The sequence below is a fragment of the Rhipicephalus sanguineus genome, chromosome 10 (genome assembly GCF_013339695.2).
Source record: "Rhipicephalus sanguineus isolate Rsan-2018 chromosome 10, BIME_Rsan_1.4, whole genome shotgun sequence".
NCBI classification, from domain to species: Eukaryota; Metazoa; Arthropoda; class Arachnida; order Ixodida; family Ixodidae; genus Rhipicephalus; species Rhipicephalus sanguineus.
Window position 1 is genome coordinate 101485313 of NC_051185.1, and position 16215 is coordinate 101501527.

At 42.4% G+C, this 16215-nt stretch overlaps 1 long non-coding RNA gene across 1 annotated transcript; it reads right to left on the minus strand.

Annotated features, from left to right (window-relative positions):
- Positions 1-440: 440 nt before the first annotated feature.
- LOC125760028 (uncharacterized) lies at positions 441-9370 on the minus strand. The gene is made up of 4 exons (XR_007417692.1): positions 9264-9370; positions 7414-7553; positions 4980-5080; positions 441-564 (listed from the first exon to the last, which is right to left on the minus strand). It is a non-coding gene; the product is annotated as an uncharacterized LOC125760028 (long non-coding RNA).
- Between the last annotated feature and the right edge of the window lie 6845 nt (positions 9371-16215).

Here is a 16215-nt window from a genome sequence, read left to right on the forward strand (position 1 = left end):
GTTGAACGCTGCTGAATGACAAGGCATAACTTTGACCTAATCAATTCGACGATGCTACCTCGTGTACAAAGGTCGGAGGAAAAGCAAAATCTTGGAATCATGGTTCATTCATCACGGCGCATTGGCTTGCAACAACAACAGCAGCCCTCTACGAGATCTTTACAAGGAAATGTGCGACTAATGGACTGGTCAAACTCCGCTTATATTTGGCAGCGTATACTGAGAATGTCGCCTGCATAGGTGGCGAAACTTTCATGTCATTTTGTTAATAATTGTTGTGTTAAGTCAAAGTAAACATTTTACAATCAAGCTACACATCCCGAGCTGGTAGATGTGGGGGTAGCATGCCATGTGTAGATGCACTGTACTGTATGAACTTGCTGATGACGGAAGCATACCTGCTGCTTCATGCCAAATAAACAGTGAAGTACACTACTACATGCTTCTTTAAATGCCACTTTGGCAGATGTATTCAGGAACATATTTGTCAAAAGTGTTGCAAGCCTGCTTATGAAACTGTGTGCACGGCCCATGGACAGCTCCACTTCGCTCCTTTCTGTACGTCTGAAAAGGAAGTGAAAGAAAACACCTAGAGCAACAGCAATGTTCAGAATTTACACACATTTAAACATTGCCATGGTGCATGTGCACATGGCCTCCCTTAGCATCACTGTTTCAGAAATCAAAAAAGCAGAAACGGTATTTTGCAGATATTTCTGGACTCGTTCTAATTATATGAAGAACAAGCAGCATGATTTCACGAAGACTCATTGCTATAGTACACAAGAACTCAGGGTTAAACACACTACGTTCTAACTGCAAGAGTATTTATTTACGTGCATTACCAATTCTATTCAATTATTGTCATGATGTTGAAGCAAAAGTCTTAACAGTTACAATTTTTGTACTTAATGCTGCCGAGAAGGCCGAGAGTTATGTGGGTGAAGAAATGAAGAATTGCGCATGTATAAAATGGAATCGGCTCGCACAAGATGAGGCAAATTGTAGACCACTGTGAAGGGCTACTGCTGCAGTGCACATATAATAAGGCTGAAGATGACAAAGATTAAAGCGTAAACGTAAAGGATGAGAATTAAATTGAGAAGCAAGGCTTGCTATCAATAGCTCTTGAATTCTATCAGAAAACAACATGACAGTTGTATATCCTGTACATCTTAACGCGACAAAAGTTGAGCTGAAGATGGCGGCTTGAATGAATGTCAAACCATTGAACAAAGCGTGTTGTTGGAGCCAATGTTTCAACAAATTGATGTGTCTAAGTTGTTGCAGCAACCTTGATGCAATTCGTTGCCCCTCTAAAGAGGAGTCCTCTTGTTGAATCACTAGCTCCAACAACATTCGTAGTTCAACAATTATTTCATGAGCTGCACATCTCGTTACATTCATTACAAACCTCTACTGTACCAAATGCTACTATGGCAATGATAGTGGGTGCAATACTTAAGCTGCAGTGTCATAAGCAGGTGACCGGCTATTCAACTCTTTAAATATACCAGATCCACAAAGACTGCGAACCATGAGGCAAGCACAACACAAAGAGCAAGCGTAAGGAAATTGAAAGAGGTTAACTTTAATAAACGAGGTATGGAATTAGTCATCCCCATTTTAAGTATAAAAGGTGGTTTTTTAACGAACTGCTTTGCTGTTGAAAAAGATCATGCTGCTAAAAAGATCATACCTGTAGTCAAGTGCTAATTTCCAGGACGAAATTTCGTGATGCTGAGAGCATGCATTAAACTTTATGCACGATAAGCGTTAGGTGCAGTGTCAGAGAGGTGGAGATGATTTAATGGATAGCAAATACTAAAAATGAAAAGCTCTGAGTAACTATCGCAAGAATAAGGACGAAGTAAGGAGGGAAGCATATGATAAGCTAGTGCAATGTCTGAAGCGAGTTAATCTTGTCTTAAAATATGCAGTCATAAAGTGAGATCCAGTAAGTAGGCGTCACATGCACTGATTGTGAGAGAGATATGGAAATGACGGACCACCTTTTAAATGAATGTAAAAATGTCCACCCATGTACGTGTTGGGAACTAGCTCTCATGAAGCCCTAGGCTTAGAGAAAGCTTGATAAAGATGAACACATCCACAAGAGAAATCAGTAAAAGACAGATGGAGGATTGGTAGTGGAAAAGCAGCGAGAACAGCCAGAAACAAACTTGCAGGGTCTTTATGTACAATGCCGAAAAATAAGCTACCTATTATAAGTTTTTTTAAGGAAAGAAATTTAATTCAGGTAGGAAAGGCATTAAGCCAATTCAAAAATTGAGCTTGGCCACTTGCATGTCAATGCCTCGCTTTAAAGGGAACACACATAGCATCCATCCATCTACAGATGTGAAACTGCGTCACGCAAGATAACTTATACAAAGTTATTGCTTTGAGCAATTAGAGCAAAATATTTCAGGAAAGCACCTAACTGGGCTGGTTAGTACATGATTACAACGGGAACAAACAGCGCTGGGCACGGGACGGAAAAAAAAAGGTAGACGAAGGCGACAGCACCCTCGTCTATTGTTCTTTCTTCGTCCCGTGTCCAGCGCTGTTTGTTCCCGTTTTAATGCAGAATATTTCTTTCTTTAATCTGAAGGTGGCAGTGTTTCATGGCTAAAATTGTTTACTAATTTGCATTTCAAGTTACATTTTTTCAGCCATAAGGAAACACTGCAAAATGCTGAAGTTCTAATGTTAACATTTATCAGAAGAAAGACTAATTCTTTCGTATGGAATACCGAAGGTTGATTTCCAAAGTTCATTGCCTTTGTATTTTGTGCTGTTCCCTTATCATTTTCCTTAAGACGGTTGTATAGATGTACTTGGTTTATCTTGTGTTTTGTATATGTTATGCTTCTGTTTGTTTTTGCTTAGCAAGATCATTTTATGTGTAACTTATCACTGTAGCCCACTTTGCAATACTGCTTACTGGTGTCAGCAGTATTGTCAAGTAATAAATAAATAAGTAAATAGATATCCACTTTGTCATAAAACTACTATAAAAACAAAATAATCAGAAACGTTCCACCCAAACTGTAACAGTCGGAAAAAATAGCTTTTGACCCATATTGCAGCTTAGCTTTTGCTATGTAGCATTCCAAACAGAAATGTCGCCAAGACATTATTGTGTGGTATACTTTGCTGGCAATTTATATTCCATTTAAAAAAAATATATATACTGCTTGGTTGTAAGCAAGGAAAAATTTACTGAAGTGAATAATCCCTAGCCTGCACAGAGTCTCGTTCCTTGACCTTCGCTGCACAGCACATTGGCACAGGATTCACGCGGGTGCCCCTGTGCTCATATAGTGCAAGTCTAAATGTTGCAGATTTAAGCAATACTTCTGTCTGAAATACTATGCAAGAACAATGATGTGCTGTGCAGTGAAGGCAAAGCTCCAAGAAACTTCCCACAGCCTTGTTATTTTTCATTTGAAAAAAATTATTTTTCGCTTGAAGATAATATTACACCTTAAAAACTTTGTCTAAATTATCGCACGAGGAAAGCACACTATTATGATGTGTAGGCAACATTTTAGCTGGGATTGCTACACAGTGAAAGAGAGCCCGCAATATGGGTTCAAACACTACTTCTTCCAAGTGCCAATTTGAAGACATTTTTGCTTCTTTTTGCCAGCAGCATTTTCAACCCTTGGTATATGCACTGAACGCATACTGTGAATATATTTCACATGAAGCATTCAGTCTTTTTTACAATATACTTAAAAATAGTGCATTTTGCAATGTTTCCTCACGACTGCAAATAGCATAAATTGAAATCAAAATAAATTCGACTATCATAGTCATGAAAGATTGGTGACTATGTTAAAGAAACAAATGCTTTGTAGTAGTAGCTCGACGCAATAACCATGTGTCAATTAATTTGCCTGACACAGCTTCATTTCTGCATGCGAAGTTTGAAAGGTCTTTGCTGCATCATGCAATTCTTTCCCCGAAAATAACGCTTGAATGACTACTTCCCACACTGAAACATAACAGCACCAGTTTTACAAAATATTGGAAATGGTCAAAAAACGACCTGGCACACTGGCGTGAAATGAACCAAATAGGTACTAAAATAAAACAGTGTGCACTGTCAGACACTAAAATGAAGCACTAATCTGCTTGTATTGCTAAATTACTTCAAAACCCTGCTCTGAATAACTGCCCACAAGAAGTTGATTGCGAAAAATTTACTTTAACCTCTGACCTATTTTTATCTATCTCTAGTATAATGACTCCTAACCTTCGGCACACACACAAAGGCACAAAGCATTTCATATGGTTCAATGCCTTTGAACAGTACGGAAGGTCATGTGTTAAGAGATAGCGTAAAATCTGGACTAATTTTAACCAGCTATGTTTTTATAACATGCAAACATCGAGAAATACACAATAATTTAGTAACTCGCCCCCTCTAAAAGTGTTGCTGTCACAGCTCCAAATTCCATTCACGAGCTATACTGGCTAAAATATTAAAACACAGCTGCATTTCCATCTCAATGGTGGATGCACACAAGTCTACACGAACAGGCATGCACTTTAGATTGACTTCACAAGCCAGATATCCGGTAATCCTGCCGTTGGAGAATGTTACCAAGTGTATGAGCTGGACTACTACATAAGCTAAAATGGATGCTTGTGTGTGTTGGTATGACAGAGCGTAAACAAAGCAGTGCAGAAGACTGAGCACACGAACACAGCACTGTTTGTGTCTTCCTTTTTCTTGTGCTCCTTCTATTGCGTTTTTTACACTAATGCATTAATTGTGGAAACAACTGGCTGCCGCAATTTGGTCATCTAGGTCGAACTTTTTGGGCCTTGTACCAGACTAAAGAGCTCTGTTGTGAAAGCAACAGGGTGTAACAATATTGCACTACAAATCAGGGAATACAAAGCATCGATAAGAATGTTCAGCCAAAATAAAAGGCTTCAGCAAAATGTTTCAGACACATACTCACAGGTTAATGCTCATTCACAGCTTCTACGGCAGCCCCATGATTTCTGTGCGTCCATCTGTGCGTGCCTTCCTTCCGCCTTTGGGCAAGTTCGTGTAGAATGTCTGCCAGGAAAACAAAAACATCAGAAACAAGTCGACTTTTTTTTAGCATGCCTCACATAACCCAAATGAACTTTTCTCTCCCCATGAGGTAGCTGTTTAGAAAGCATCCAAACAGCCGCTGCTTTGTCTATGTATAGCTCATGACCAATAGGTAGCATCCAACACGACACCTGGTCATTGTCAAAGCATACGAGACAAGAAACTGAGACAAGTATAAGCAAAGAGCACACGGCTATATTTCGCCATTATATTGTTTCCTAATCCAGCCCGATGCATTCATCGCTTAAATTTAATTTACACTGCTATATTGGTGTTCGCCCTAAACTTACTTTCCAAATAACTCACTAGATAACCTATTTCTCTTACGCACTATATGAATACATGTTAAAAAGATGGGGCATGCAAACATGGACACAAGAGAGTCAAGACACCTAAAACGCTGAGATCACTAACTCGAGGCTCATCACCTAATCTACCTTTACATTGTTGAGAGCGTAAATGCACGCCAAAATTCGATGAATGCAGTTTTGTACAAGCACATGAATGAAGAAATGCGTCCAATTGTCGAGGCCTGGCATATCGATAATGGCAGTGCACAAGAGAGCCAACCGTCGATTAACTAGTATAAAGAAGAAATCAAATGCTTGAGCAGTTATCTCTCACGTAGACTATCGCGCGTGCCAGATTGATAGGTATCGCCTCTTGACTGGGCATGCACAGATAAGTTTCTGTGTCTACTTTATTTTGTGCCACTGTCCACCTTTCCAGTTGGCGTTAGCGGTGTCTTGGTTTTTCTCTTGTGTCCATGTTTGCATGCCCTGCCTTTTTAACATGAATACCTACCAACCTGCTCAGCTGTCTATTATACTAAATATGTATACAATCTAGAATTACCACTCTGTCCACTTGCTGATGTAATAATAACAATGGGGTTCTGTATGTAAACGTGAAATTAAAAGCACAGGAACCTCTAGGATTTGCACCTCCACCGAAAGTGCAACCACTCCATCAAGGATCGAACCCGCACAGTTCAGATCAGCAGCTGACCATTATAACCACTGTATTGCAGCGGGGGATGTTCACTTGGTAATGTAGGTTAATGTTAAGGATTATGGAAAGAGCTGTAGGTTGAAGAAAGACATGCAATTAAGCAAGGAGCTGCAGACATTATGCAGTTTAGATATTTCTGTAATCCAAAGTGCTGGTGCTCAGGGCATGCACCTAAGGAACTCCTGTTCAGCGTCTCTTTTCGAACCAAAGCTTAGCAGAATTGATGTTCCTGTCTAGATATGTCCCTGAAAACCACAGTTAAATAGCTGCAAAGTAAACACTAGAAGACAGAAAAAATCCATCACTTGTATGATATTAAACACATCAAGATGCAAATACACCAAACACCCTGGACTGTGAAACGCACTGATTGAAAAGATATCAGTTAAACAAAGCAGCATAGCAATGAACTTCCATGTAGCTGCCACACGGCAAAAAGCAGGTGGCTCTGGTGCCATGAAAAATCTATAACAACACTTGTTGAATATAGCAGGATGTTTTGTATGATAAATGTATAAATTACCACTCACAGAAGCTGACATGCTATTTTAAAAATCAGCATTGCAAAAAATAAAGCAAGAAAACCACGTGACGTGTGAATTTACCATTCATAATTTAAGGCTAAAGGGCCCCTAAACAACCCCGGAGTCTAAAATTTGTGGCAACTGCACGCTTGTACAACGTGAACATGTTGTCACATGAATTTTTTCATTAAGTGGTGTAATAATGAAGCCACAGGGGATAGAACGAACATTCCAGCTGGTTTCAGTTTCTCGCTCAGCCTGACCATCCTGAAGAGGGGCTTCCTCGATGTGCCACTGTGCCAGAGTGGTGCGGTGAGGAAGCACAGTAAAAGCACTGGCGAGATAAACCAATTCGCAACACTTGTGACAACCACAGATACTGCATCATCACAAAGCCAAAATGCCGTTTCGTATTGCAGAGGACTATTCAACAGTCAGCGTTACTTAATGTTGCTCATAGGCAACATTACACCACTTCGCTAGCAAAGAGGACTGGTCAAGCGCTGAAGAGGAGGTGCGGTTATTGTTTTTAGAAGTGGAGTGTCTGACATTCGGACAATGTGATTCCTGCGGCCCTCTGTACGAATTAGCGAGCTTGTTTGGGAGGTGTAAAAAAAAGAAGTCGGAGCTTGCTGACTGGCCCTTTAAGAGAATGTAAATATACACTAGAAGGAAGTACACTTGTAGACATATCACTATAAGCTATAAAAAACAGGCAATTAACATGCTCAATCCATGCAGCATAGGGATGTCTCACACCTTTGCAAGAACTTTACTATGGTGGCTGCATGTTTGTGTAGGCCAGAAACAGCAGGCACGTGGCTTCCATGAATTTGACCCGTTCGTTGAAGGGAAACTGCTGCTCACATCCTTGTAGCACTGCTTTTTGAAGATGCTTCCTGCGATAACAAAATGACCACAACACAATTATGGTCTGCAAATATCAACAGGTGACCTACATTGCTGCCCTTTCTCATTAAATTCAGCTCTAGACTAAACACTGCAATAGCGGCATCCTCCTACATTACAGGGCATCATACTGCTTTCCTTGGCCTGGTTTTTAGTTCAATAATTGTTTTCACCCATAACAGAATGTAGCACTAGTAAAGATTCGGTTGGGGAGGGTGCAGTCAGTCGTAAAGTGTGTATGCAAAGTAAGAATATGAAAAAAAAACAATGGCATAATTTCACATGAGATATAACAATTATCATAATTCATGTAATGTCAGACACCAAGAAGTGTTTATTGAGCAAGTTTTGACCTTAAGCTATCACAAAACAATGCCCTTTATGGAAAGTGGGATTTGCAGAGTGAACTCTGATGATGAAATTGGCTGCCTTTACTGGCTCTGTAGCTGCAAGTGCATTGCTAAAGCCGCTTGAATGCACTTAACAAGCCTGTGTAATGATATTGACAAATGTACAGAGAAGACAAACTCATTCGTTCTCACTTAGCTGCCATCACAGCAATACGTTGCTTCGTGTCAGGTTTCCTGGTATGCAGAATGCACGAACTTGGTGGCCGTGCCATACCACAGTAAACATGATCGACATCTGCTCCAACTGCGTAAGTAGCTGGAAAGTGCTAAATTACACCATCAGCTGTACCATGCACACATAATGTAAATTCTAGCAGTGGCAACATTTCGCACCTCATAATAGCCTATGGGCATTGTACTCGTTGATGCTGCCAGCTGCATTCCCTGTTTTCATTTCTAGCATGCATAGCACATGCACACAAAGCACCCAATAACTGTGGGAAGCAGAATAGATCGTCCGAGGTAATCAATAAAATTGATTGACAGGAATTCCACACATCACTCAAGCCTGTTGTTTAGCATAAGTGATGAGAATGTGCAGCCAAATGTACACAGCAAATTCAGTATTGGCCTTGAAGAATTGCAAGATAGGTTGAAGCTTTCCAGAAACAAATCGTATACAGTAAAGTCTGTCCCAGATACTGAAATCATGAAGTTATAAATTTTAAAGTGGGCCGCTATATTCTTCAAGCACCATGCATTGCATTTATGAAAACGCTAACATCCCTGTACAACAATGCGTGCTGCAAGAAGTCATAAACCTTAATATTTTTGGCACAATGCCATTTCCCAGTACCACGTTTTACAGAAAGGCAACATTTTCCTTTGCAAAACTAAGCCATGTTCCCAGGCAAAATGCACTGTCCATGGTGACAAACATGGAGTACGCTCTTCTATACAGCTTAGCTGGTTTACTGGAACTAAAAGCTACAGTAACGCTGTCTTAATTGAACTGGCTAGCAAGAGCCTTCTCGCTGCTGTTTATGTGAAGTAATTTCACCTTGGTGGAACGTCACAGGAGTAAGTGGCACATAATAATGAGTGCGAAAACACAGTAACAGGTTGTGCAACGGCTACCAGGTATGCCCATTCGTGGAAACTGTGGGCTCTTCCCCCAAATGAACCAGTTGGAAATAACCCTTTTGCATGAATAAACTTAAGTTGGTTGCTGGCATACATAACATTGTTACTCTGCATTTCCATCTCATTTATCTAGCGCTCATTGTTTCCCTTCGACATGACTAGCTCAAAACAAGATTCTTCTTCATTAAATGGAACTTTGTACATTACCTTTACGTTGGCTACAGATGCTTATTTCTTCTGCCTGAATAAGCACCTCCTATAGCATACTTGCTTCAGCCACCTTCTGGACTGCATGGTCAGCACTCCACTGTTTGTCGAGGCGCTGCTGTTTGCTACCTGCAGTACGTTGCAAAAAACTTCAGCATTCAAAAAAAAAAGTTAAGAAAAGCCGAACCAGGTGTGCCAGCAGCACCTTGCCCTTTGAGGAGGGAGTAAGAGCTCTGATAAATGGCTAATTCAAGACAAGCGTCGTTCTTCACAAGCTATTATTATGCGATGAGAGGTGGGACTTCAATACACGGACGCACATATAGTGCTAAAAGCAATTGAAAATTCAGCTGAAAGTACGGCTTGTCAAATTAGGTGAACGTGCATAAAGGATAAAAATGGGGCAAACCAACTGAACAAAATACAATGTCATGCTGCAGAAATTGCATTTTTAGCAAATCTATATTATCTATTGCTTGAAAGATGATAAGCAATGTCCAAGGATGCTAACCTAACGCTTTTGAGGGTCACGTTACTTAATGACAAATAAAATGCACGCCTAAAGAAAACATCCCTAAATACACTATATTTCTCCCACTGTACCGATTCACGATTCACACGGTGGCTGATGATTATTCCTTCAGAGCTCGTGCGAACGAAATGGATGTTGAAGCTTCGGTTTCACGGCGTTACTCCAAGTAATTTGTCGAGAGACATGCATAAAACGCATGACAATGGTGAGCCTGACAAAAATGTTGTCTCCTTTCAGCAAATATTAGCGTAGAGCAGTGCGTGCAAGCGAGCTAATTACCAAAACATTATAACAATACCGACTACGTTCTTGACAAATGTCATGCGCGAGCGCAATCCTCACAACTAAAACCGCATACACTACCAACACGTTATGCGATTTTCTTCGGCGACAAGGCGTACTACAATAACAATACCTCACAATGTACGAAGCGTAACGTTCACTTACCTCTGGCAATAAAAAATACGCTGGCAGCGTACACTGCTAGATGACCGCCGCTTTCCAATGGTGCGCCAAGCGAGGAATCGCCGAGCTACCGGCCGTCCCCGAGCGTCAAAGCATTTTCCAGGGCGACAGAACGCGTCGTCGACAAAGGATTGCGGCGCTGCTACTCACTGACGTGCGGAAACATTTGAAGGTGTTCTTCAAAACTATGAATCGCGTCCGTCGGTCACACCGAACAAAGCAGTCGCAGAGATTCAAGTCGCACGGTCGGCATCTGGTGACTATTTGCCTGGTACCGCGTATAGTTGCGCTTACGTCAGTAACCACGAAATACAACACACAATACACAAAATGCGAGGCAGCGCGTTAAAAGTCGACCGCACAAACAGAACCCGGCACGACGATCACACGAACGCAGAACTATACGGGCTAGGAAGGTCTCCTTAGTGTCGTGAGCGCGCCTGCCAGGTGGAAAGATTGCGCGATCCAGCGTGCAGACGGCGCTGCCGCTCGCTGGCGTGCTTTCGCGCGTGTGAGCCTGCGCTCTGTGGAGTTTCCCGTTGAAACCAAGGCCACACATGGCGCTGATAAATTGTAAAACGAAGAAAACTCTGGAGACTATGCGGGCAGATTAGCTTCTTCTGAACGGCACATGCTGGCGTAGAGAACAAACATGTAGGAAATTCGGGGTTTCCGTTCTAGTTGATTAACATTCTTTTTCACGCAGTAATGTTTGAGTACAATGATTGAAATATTCATTGACAATTATAGCGGTTACATCAAGAACAAAAATAAAATGAACAGACGCAAAGACAGATATTTTCGCGCAGAATGTGAGTAAACAGTGAAAGGAAAAGATAGGTGCATATAAAAAAGAAAAATAATTCATTAAAAGTAAGAATCAGCGAACAGTCAAATGAAATTTATGTACACATGAGGGACCTCCCTTGATATTTCACGCACACTCTTGCAGGCATACTGGATCCGTAGAAGTTCTGAATGAGAATCGATGCCTTTTCATTGCACGAGTTCTTTTGCATAACGTCATGGAACAGGTTGTCTTTTTCTTTTTAGGCATGTTGCGTTGGAGAGGCTAGAAAGATTTGCAGTCGCACGCGAGCATGCACGAACCTCTCAAGACGCAGCTCGGAATGAAATTGCAACAACCACGAAAATTCCAGGGTCGGATCTAAGAGGAACAGGGTACCGGTGCCCTTACCCCCTCCCCCCTTTAATTTTCGACGACCGTAGCGGCGGCCGCTACGGGTCGCTGAGAGCGCCTGCACCCTAAAGCTTTACTGCACCCTAGAGTTACTGTAAATGTTACTTTTATGTGGCGGAGTTGCGCATCTGTTTTCAAAACGCCGCTAGCAATCGTGCATTGCAGAGAAGCTGATGCGCAGGCCGCCGCCGCTGCAGCGAACCGGTTTGTACTCCCGTGCCACAGTCCCGAAAGGAGGCTTTCATAAAGGGACGCTTTTCACCAATACGAAGCAGCGCCGCATGTTCCTTGTGTCCTTGTCTATTAGGCACCGTGGAACGCCGCACAGAAGCCTTCGCGGTAGGGATGTCCGAAAAGCAAATTTATTTTAGGTTCGAAGCGAACAGTGATTACCTCGAATAATTTTGAATCGAATAGTTCGAATAGTATGCATCACACATTATATAAAAAAAAATTAGCATAAATATTGTCGAGGCCCAACTAACCTGCACAGCGTTTTTTTTTTAATTGGAACGAGGCATGTGCGACTGTCATTCTTTTTGCTGCAAGTAAACGCTACTAAACTAAGCGCTACGCTACTAAACGCTACGTTTAGTAGCGTTTAGTAGCATCAAATAGTAGCAGAATTTCAATTTCAGTAAGATGCAAGTTATAACCGATAAAATACGTCACACTTTAAAAGTTACTATACATATAACATATTATAACATATAAGCCCGTATAACAAGCTTTTAAACTTAAAAAATGATCAGGGGCGTAGCCAAGAGGAGGGTTGGGGTTTCAACCCCCCCCCCCTCGAAATTTTTCAATTTTGCTTGCGCATATATTCACGCACACATACAAACACACGCACGAACATACATAAAGTATGGTTGAACCCCCCCCTCCCCCCCCGAAAAAGATTTCTGGTTACGGCCCTGAAAATGATTAATCTATGTCGGAGTAATATGTTAAAGTAGAAGAGTAGGTCTGAAAATTAATATGCATAAAACTAAAGTAATGTGGAACAATCTTGGCAGAGAACAGCGCTTCGCGATAGGTGGCGAGACGCTGGAAGTTGTAAAGGAGTACGTCTACTTAGGACAGCTAGTAACCGCGGAGCCGAACCATGAGAGTGAAATAACTAGAAGAATAAGGATGGGATGGGGCTCATTCGGCAAGCATTATCAAATCATGAATAGTAGTCTACCACTATCTCTCAAGAGGAAGGTATATAACAGCTGCATCTTACCGGTACTTACCTACGGAGCAGAAACCTGGAGACTTACAAAGAGGGTTCAACTTAAATTGAGGACGACGCAGAGAGCGATGGAAAGGAAAATGATAGGTGTAACCTTAAGAGACAGGAAGAGAGCAGAGTGGGTCAGGGAACAAACGGGGGTTAGGGATATCATAGTTGAAATTAAGAAGAAGAAATGGATATGGGCCGGCCACGTAGCACGTCGGCAGGATAACCGGTGGTCATTAAGGGTAACTGACTGGATTCTAAGAGAGGGCAAACGCGTGAGGGGAAGACAGAAAATTAGGTGGGTAGATGAGATTAAGAAGTTTGCAGGTATAACGTGGCAACAGAAAGCACAGGACCGGGTTGATTGGCGGAACATGGGAGAGGCCTTTGCCCTGCAGTGGGCGTAGACAGGCTGATGATGATGATGATGATGATGATGAATATGTTAATTTAACCTTGAAGTGGGGCTTCGCGGCATTGCGCAATTTTGTTGGTTAGGTGCTTTCACGGCATTGCATTTTCAGGCTGCAGTGAAACCACCTTCACAGGTGGGTTACATGCCATCCAATATACGCCTATTCGTTCATTATGAATACTTTGAAATTTCGGAACCTTAAATTCGTGTCGAAGCGAATTCGAATACAATAATATTCCTTCGAACATTCCTAGTCGAATATTCGCACATGCCTACTTCGCGCAAACAGACGCAGACAGTCTGCCAGTATGTCAGGACGGCAGCAAAATATTGTCTACCCTCGTTGCTCGCGAGGGTAACATGCACAAAACAACAAATTTAACCACTCTCGGTTGACCTGAAAAAAAGGTTAAAGATTTAAACCGCTCACATAGAGAACAGTGGTAGTTGCACGCTCCCCAGGCCTTCTGTAAACGCATCGTGTCTGAAGAAAAAAAGATCACAGTTTCACCGCAAGCGCGAAGCAATGAATGCAAAGGCAACAAATTGTAATGTTATACGAAGGAAGGCTGGCAGCTAACTCTTTTGGATCCGATCTCGCGTAACTATACAAAACGTTGGTGTAAGAGAATACGGCCGCTCCAGGGAGAGGTGCGCTTTTCGCAGTCTCTTCGCGTTGAGAGCGCGCGTAAAAGAGTATACGAGCCGTTTGCTGATGCCTGCGAGATAGCGAGCGCGCAAGCGATCGTGAACGCGCTTTTAGGATCAAAGTTCGCAGTTGCTGCTCAAGCACCCCCCCCCCTCGCATCCATCCATGCTCATTCAAGACGGGCGGGGCGTTTCGTTTCTGCTTGAGCAGCATCGACGGCAGGTCTAACACGCGGGGGGATGTTATCGCATGCGCCCTCCGAGTGACGCAGGTAGGCCAGCTCGTTTGATCTCTGCATCAGCCGCTATCGTCGCCGCTGCTCGGGAGCTTTTACTCACGGGTAGAACCTACGATGCGCGTTGGGATGTTATCAATTTGGACTTTATACTGAACATGACGGCGACGACAAAAACCCGTCGAGAGTGCCGATATAATTGCTATCGCAAGAAAAGTAGGCTCGTGACGGTCTTTGGTTGGAAAATAACTTAACAGCGCAGTCAACTTTAAGACTTTCGACTTTAGGACTTTTAGGACTTTCTTTTTCTTTAGGACTCTAGAACACTCTCTCCCTAAATGAAAATAAAGCAATATGTTCGTTGGCAGTTACGAATATGTACTCCCTATTTCCATATAATGAGAGCCATCTGTAAGTTCTACGTAGATCTTGTTCGTGGATCTGAAGGAATCTAAAGGACAGTTTTTGCAGTGTACTACCGATCTTCATGTATTGATTACTTTAGCGTTTTGCGTAGTACAAATGAATTGATCGTACTTCTTTTGTATTTATACATCTTCGCTCCCTGCTATGACTTTTTGGGAGATTGGCAGTAATACGAAATAAATAAAATAAATTCACACGGCATCTGTCAACTGAGAATACGAGCGCGTGCGCGAACGTCGCAAAGATGCCAAATTTATTTTGCATATCGTTTGCCGGTGGTCACCAGCTTCGCTGGTCAATCATGTGAGCAGTGACGAGTGTTGATTTTGTTTTCTTCAAAATTTTTGCCCGCCGAGTATGTTAGGGGGCGTAGCCTTTGCACTATTGTGGTCCTTACATATTTCTGTGTATACATTTACCAGCACTGTAGCTTTGTCAAGATTCCTTGGATAGCATAAATTATTAGGTTAGCCAAAGGGAGTTTTTGTCGCAGTGGACTTTGTGTGCGGGCCAACAACCTATAGTTTTGTCTATGCGCATACCCGTATGCATTCAGCATCTCTGTTGCACGTCTGGCTATCCTGAACACATAAGCACAGCGCTAAAATGCTACAGTGGAAACGTAAAATGGCTCGCAACAATATACAACAATCATAATTGTTGGGGCTCTACATCTCAAACCACGATATGATTATGAGCGACGCCGTACTGCAGGCAAGGTAAATGTAAATGGTAGCGAAGCTTCCATAGAAGCCCATACGTCCAGAAAATGGCTGCTCATCAGCTGCTCATGGGGCTTAGCGCCATCTGTGTGAGGAGGGAACACTTCCGGCGGAACAAAAAATAAAGCGGATGTGACGCAATATCCGGTAAAAATGTGACGTCATTTTGTTGGCACTAGCGCGAAATTTGACCTCAAAATATTTTTCTTAGGCCCCTGATCGCTAAAGACTCGCGCTACGGCGAGCCGGAAAGCTCTTGGCGAATGCGCTTGAAGCCAACGCTAGCTAAACTAATATCGACCCGGGACTAAACAGCGGTGTTTAAGTGTACCGTCGTGCAATTCGCCTTGGTTTTACCAGGAAACTTTATTCTTTGAGCTTTTATTCTACGTTCGTGTCATCTTCTACAGCATGAATAAAGTAGGCAACAGCGTACCTCTCATGTTTGCACCGTTGCTTGTTTGCTTCGCACATGCGCAGGGGACTTAAAGATCGCATTGCATGTGCGCTGCAGTTCTAACGAGAAGAAATGACGCCTGGTCACGCCAAAATAATGATATTTCAGTTTTATTCAATGGTCACAATAACGCAATTGAACACACCCTACACAATGAGCAACAAATGTCAAAATAAGTACAGAAAGTGCGTACACTACGTGCACTATGTTTTGCCTTTTGTTCCGATAAATTATAACCTTACGTGTAACGTATCAAGACATGTGAATTGTAATGATTGTAGCGCGACAGATAACTTAGCGATCTGCTCACCGATAACAGGAAATATAGTAGGCACCGCCTGTTCACGAAGGAAACCGGGCAGCAGGAATACTGATCCATGAAAATCCAGCAAGCACACTACTCCGAGTCCGAACCGTTGCCCCGGTGTCTTATCTAGAAGAGAGGGCTTGCCAGGCGTACGCGTGTTGCTATTGCATCCTTGGAACACCACATCGTTTCCGCGAGTACCGAGGAAAGCGTTCGGCGTGAAATGTTAGCCGTCTCACGCCGTTGTCCGTTGAACACCGTAGCCAACACGTTCACCAACGATGAAACGCACCTCGCAACTTCGCGCACACCAAA